Source organism: Papaver somniferum, unplaced genomic scaffold (genome assembly GCF_003573695.1).
Source record: "Papaver somniferum cultivar HN1 unplaced genomic scaffold, ASM357369v1 unplaced-scaffold_118, whole genome shotgun sequence".
NCBI lineage: Eukaryota > Viridiplantae > Streptophyta > Magnoliopsida > Ranunculales > Papaveraceae > Papaver > Papaver somniferum.
Window position 1 is genome coordinate 17,595,341 of NW_020620825.1, and position 6,000 is coordinate 17,601,340.

Below are 6,000 nucleotides of genomic sequence, written 5' to 3' on the forward strand. Positions count from 1 at the left end.
AATGTGTTAAGGACAGCTCCACTATATAACTTGAGTTAGCACAACGCAAGTTACCCACTCTTGAACTCAGCAACAGGGATGGAAGCAAAACGCCGCACAAAATATAAGAAGAAGAAGAAAAGTAGACCTAGAGATAGTCGCTGCTTGTGTGTTTATTTAAAAACATAATTTCGAGTCATATTTATAGGATGAGATACTTGCAAATCAAGTTAGGTTTTTTTTGTTTTCTTCAAAAACAAGTAAAACTCGTAAAAGGAATTTCCCACAAATAAAACTCTTAAAAAATAATTTTGGAATTAAATTCCTAAAGAAAAAATTCTCCAAAAAGTAAATCCGAATAGGAAAGGGACTTGGTGCATGGTATACGCGTATATCGCATGAGTCAAAATATGTATTTTTGTATACGCGTATATCGCATGGGTCAAAATATGTATTTTTGCCCACCCGCTCCACCCACGTGCGAAGATGGGGTTTAGCATTACTTCAGAGTATACCCGCGAACTAATGTGTTAAGGACAGCTCCACTATATAACGTGAGTTAGCACAACGCAAGTTACCCACTCTTGAACTCAGCAACAGGGATGGAAGCAAAACGCCGCACAAAATATAAGAAGAAGAAGAAAAGTAGACCTAGAGATAGTCGCTGCTTGTGTGTTTATTTAAAAACAGAATTTCGAGTCAAAATATGTATTTTTGTATACGCGTATATCGCATGGGTCAAAATATGTATTTTTGCCCACCCGCTCCACCCACGTGCGAAGATGGGGTTTAGCATTACTTCAGAGTATACCCGCGAACTAATGTGTTAAGGACAGCTCCACTATATAACTTGAGTTAGCACAACGCAAGTTACCCACTCTTGAACTCAGCAACAGGGATGGAAGCAAAACGCCGCACAAAATATAAGAAGAAGAAGAAAAGTAGACCTAGAGATAGTCGCTGCTTGTGTGTTTATTTAAAAATAGAATTTCGAGTCATATTTATAGGATGAGATACTTGCAAATCAAGTTAGGTTTTTTTTGTTTTCTTCAAAAACAAGTAAAACTCGTAAAAGGAATTTCCCACAAATAAAACTCTTAAAAAATAATTTTGGAATTAAATTCCTAAAGAAAAAATTCTCCAAAAAGTAAATCTGAATAGGAAAGGGACTTGGTGCATGGTATACGCGTATATCGCATGAGTCAAAATATGTATTTTTGTATACGCGTATATCGCATGGGTCAAAATATGTATTTTTGCCCACCCGCTCCACCCACGTGCGAAGATGGGGTTTAGCATTACTTCAGAGTATACCCGCGAACTAATGTGTTAAGGACAGCTCCACTATATAACTTGAGTTAGCACAACGCAAGTTACCCACTCTTGAACTCAGCAACAGGGATGGAAGCAAAACGCCGCACAAAATATAAGAAGAAGAAGAAAAGTAGACCTAGAGATAGTCGCTGCTTGTGTGTTTATTTAAAAACAGAATTTCGAGTCAAAATAAGTATTTTTGTATACGCGTATATCGCATGGGTCAAAATATGTATTTTTGCCCATCCGCTCCACCCACGTGCGAAGATGGGGTTTAGCATTACTTCAGAGTATACCCGCGAACTAATGTGTTAAGGACAGCTCCACTATATAACTTGAGTTAGCACAACGCAAGTTACCCACTCTTGAACTCAGCAACAGGGATGGAAGCAAAACGCCGCACAAAATATAAGAAGAAGAAGAAAAGTAGACCTAGAGATAGTCGCTGCTTGTGTGTTTATTTAAAAACAGAATTTCGAGTCATATTTATAGGATGAGATACTTGCAAATCAAGTTAGGTTTTTTTTGTTTTCTTCAAAAACAAGTAAAACTCGTAAAAGGAATTTCCCACAAATAAAACTCTTAAAAAATAATTTTGGAATTAAATTCCTAAAGAAAAAATTCTCCAAAAAGTAAATCCGAATAGGAAAGGGACTTGGTGCATGGTATACGCGTATATCGCATGAGTCAAAATATGTATTTTTGCCCACCCGCTCCACCCACGTTTTACAATTCATACATAAGTGTATGATTATATAGTGGAGCTCCTCTTTAGTTTTCCACAATGTGGGACTAAAGGTTCCACTTCATTCACCCAAAAATGAGTGAGTATCCTTAGACCCTTAGGTCATTAGATCAAACCATACCAAGACCATAAAATCTTTTTAATTAAAACTCATTTTCTCCAACAATCCCCCACATGAATGAAATATCGGAAAACGAAAAAATCAGAGTAAGGAAAATACCATTTAGGCAAAGGTGTCCATGAGGTCTTGAACCTTGCTTAGTGAGAAGTTACCGGAACTACTAGCTAAACAGTGAACGCGATGTCTTGAACTGCTAGCGTTTGGTGTAGTTCAAATAATATCCACGCATGATATCCTCCAAGTGTTGCTAAGTTCGTGCCGTTTTGTCCATTTTGGCCCTGGACATATCCTGTTTCTCAGAATGCTCTAAAGAATTGGCTCCATTCTCATAGGAAGCGACCCACTTCCTCATTCAGATAGGTGAGTTCCATTAAGAGTGCTTACTGCTACACCCCACTTCAATCTTAAATTGAAACTATAGAACTCATTAAGACTTAATTAAAAGTCATCCTCCACATGCAGTCACACTATCACATCAACACCATAGGGAAGGGACAGATAATAAAATTATCTGATAGTGTTTACCTTTAACTACCACAAATTAGTTGTCTCATTCGAAACCTTGATCTTGGAATCTCCAGTCAGCAAGGTTGAGTATCCTTCATGGCAAGTTTAATTATTTGAGCCTAAGCCCCATCCCCTTCGATGCTTTACTAACTATCTCCTTGGACAAGCCTTTCGTCAAAGGGTCCGCGATATTCTCCTTGGACCTTGTCCAATCTATGGAAATAACGCCTGTTGAGATTAGTAATTTCAAAGAATCATGTCTTCTACGCATATGTATAGACTTTCCATTGTAGAAGCTATTTTTAGCTCTACCTATTGCAGATTTGCTGTCACAATGTACAGATATAGCTGGCACAGGCCTATGCCAGAGAGGAATGTCTTCTAAAAAGTTTCTTAGCCATTCGGCCTCCTCTCCTGCTTTATCTAACGCAATAAACTCCGACTCCATAGTTGAGCGAGCTATACATGTCTGTTTGGAACTCTTCCAAGATACAGACGCACCTGCTAGAGTGAATACATATCCACTCGTAGACTTAGACTCCTCTGAGTCTGCTATCCAGTTCGCATCGCAAAATCCCTCAAGGACGGCCGGATACCCTTCGTAATTCAAACAAAAGGTCATTGTGTACTTCAAGTACTTTAGCACTCTATTAAGTGCATCCCAATGTTTCTGCCCTGGATTACAAGTATACCTGCTTAACCTACTCACAGCATAACCAATGTCTGGTCTCGTACAATTCATCAAATACATCAGACTTCCTATGACTCTCGAGTATTCAAGTTGGTTAACACCTACACCCTTATTCTTCATGAGTTTGCAAGAAGAATCATATGGAGTGCAAACAGGTTTACAGTCAAACTGATTATATTTCTTAAGTATGGATTCAACATAATGAGACTGACTCAGACTATAGCCATTAGAAGTTTTTCTAATCTTCATCCCTAATATGACATCAGCGGGGCCTAAGTCTTTCATGTCAAAGTTCTCATTCAACATTTTCTTAGTGGTATTAATAACATCCATGTTTGTACCTAGTATAAGCATATCATCAACATACAGGCATACAATCACACAGGCATCCTTGACAAGTTTAGTATAAACACACTTATCAGATTCATTAATTCTAAAACCACTAGAAAAAATCATCACATGATCAAATTTCTCATGCCACTGTTTAGGTGCTTGTTTCAATCCATACAAAGATTTCTTCAGTTTACAAACCTTCTTCTCACAACCTTTAACTACAAATCCTTCGGGTTGTTCCATATAAATTTCTTCATCTAATTCACCATTCAAAAACGCTGTCTTTACATCCATTTGATGTATCTGTAGGTTATGGACAGAAGCTATAGCAATTAACATCCTAATGGAGCTAATTCTACTTACTGGTGAATATGTATCAAAGAAGTCTATACCTTCTATCTGTTTATAGCCTTTCGCTACCAACCTAGCCTTGTATTTTTCAATAGTTCCATTTATATTACGTTTTCTCTTGAAAATCCATTTACAACCTATGGCCTTAGACCCTGGAGGTAAATCTACAAGTTCAAAAGTACCGTTTTCTCGAATGGAATCCATTTCACTAATTGAAGCTTCTTTCCACCATGGAGCTTCAGTACAAGTCATGGCTTCTTTATAAGTCTGAGGATCAGACTCGGCTAGGTATGTAATGCAACCAGGATAGGTTTTCATAGTTTTAACCCTTTTACCTCTTCTAGGTTCTATTTCTGGTTCATCTTCCTCTAAAGGTAATGACTGACTGGATGATGTAAATTCTAGGGGATCATCTAAACATCTCTTTCGAGAATCACGTTTCATAGGAAAAACATTCTCAAAGAACTCAGCATCCCTAGACTCCATGATAGTATTCAACCCTATGTCAGAAATTTCAGAACTCACAACCATAAACCTATGAGCACTAGAATGCTCAGGATACCCTATAAAAACACAATCAACGGTTTTGGGTCCTATCTTATTTGTCTTAGGAGGAGGGATGGCCACCTTTTCCAAGCACCCCCACACTTTGAAGTAATCATAAGATGGTTGTTTACCTTTCCATAACTCATATGGACTTTTATCTGATCATTTAAAGGGTACTCTGTTCAGGATGTAATTGGCTGAGAGGATAGCCTCCCCCCACAAATTTGTAATTTACATGACCAAGTCTACCATGCCAAACATTCGATGACACACATATGTAAGCAGAAGAATCATTCAATTTCACTTCAGGACAGGTTGCATTAAGTTTGTAAAGACCCCCAGTCTTATAACCCTTACCCACATAATCATTGCCCTTAGTTACTATAAGTTTTCCAGACTCAATTGAAACTTTAAAACCCTTATCATCTAAAACAGAACAAGAAACAAGATTTTTGCAGATGTCTGGAACATGAAGAACTTCATTCAATGTGAGAGTCTTGCCAGATGTGAGCTTCAGACCGACCTTTCCTTTTCCTGCAACCTCTGATGCAGATGAGTTACCCATATAGAGTTTCTCGCCTTCCCCTACCCTCTGGTAGGAGGTGAACAGGTCTCTGTTCCCACAAACATGCTTGGTAGCTCCAGAGTCTACCCACCAGTCCATCACATTGGTCACCAAATTAACTTCAGACACTACTGCAGAAAACTCGTCCTTGTTCTTTTCAACCAAGTTAGCACTATCCTTTTTGTCCTTACGATGTCTACAGTGAACTGCCATATGTCCAGTAACTCCACACGCATAACAAGCACCCTTAATTTTAGTAATGCTAGACTCTGGTTTTCGAAACATACCTTTTTTGGGAGGACCACGCTTAGAGTTACAATTGTTACTCTCACCTTTTCCAGCTTTGGAAGATCTGTGTTCAGTCATATGAGCTTTGTTACTCATGTCCCTTGCAGAAGACACGTTCTTATCCTTGGTGCACAGCATCTCTTCCACTTGAATTTTCTTTCCTAATTCAACCATGTTGATCTCGCCAGTTTCATGTCTTAGCTTTTTCTTGTATTCAGACCAAGAAGATGGTAACTTCTCAATTACCGCAGATACTTGAAACGTCTCATCAATGACCATACCTTCAGCAAGAATCTCATTAATGATCTGTTGAAATTCGAGAAATTGATCAACAACAGGTTTATCATTCGTCATCTTGAAGTCCATAAACTTCGCCACCAGAAATTTCTTGCTCCCTGCAGTCTCCGCTAGATACTTTGCTTCTAACGCAGTCCACAAATCATAAGCACTGAAATTTTCTTTAGCATTGTAAAAATCATACATCGCATCTTCCAAACCATTCATGATATGATTTTTCGCCAGAAAATTACACCTCTTGTTATACTCGATCGCCTCCTCAG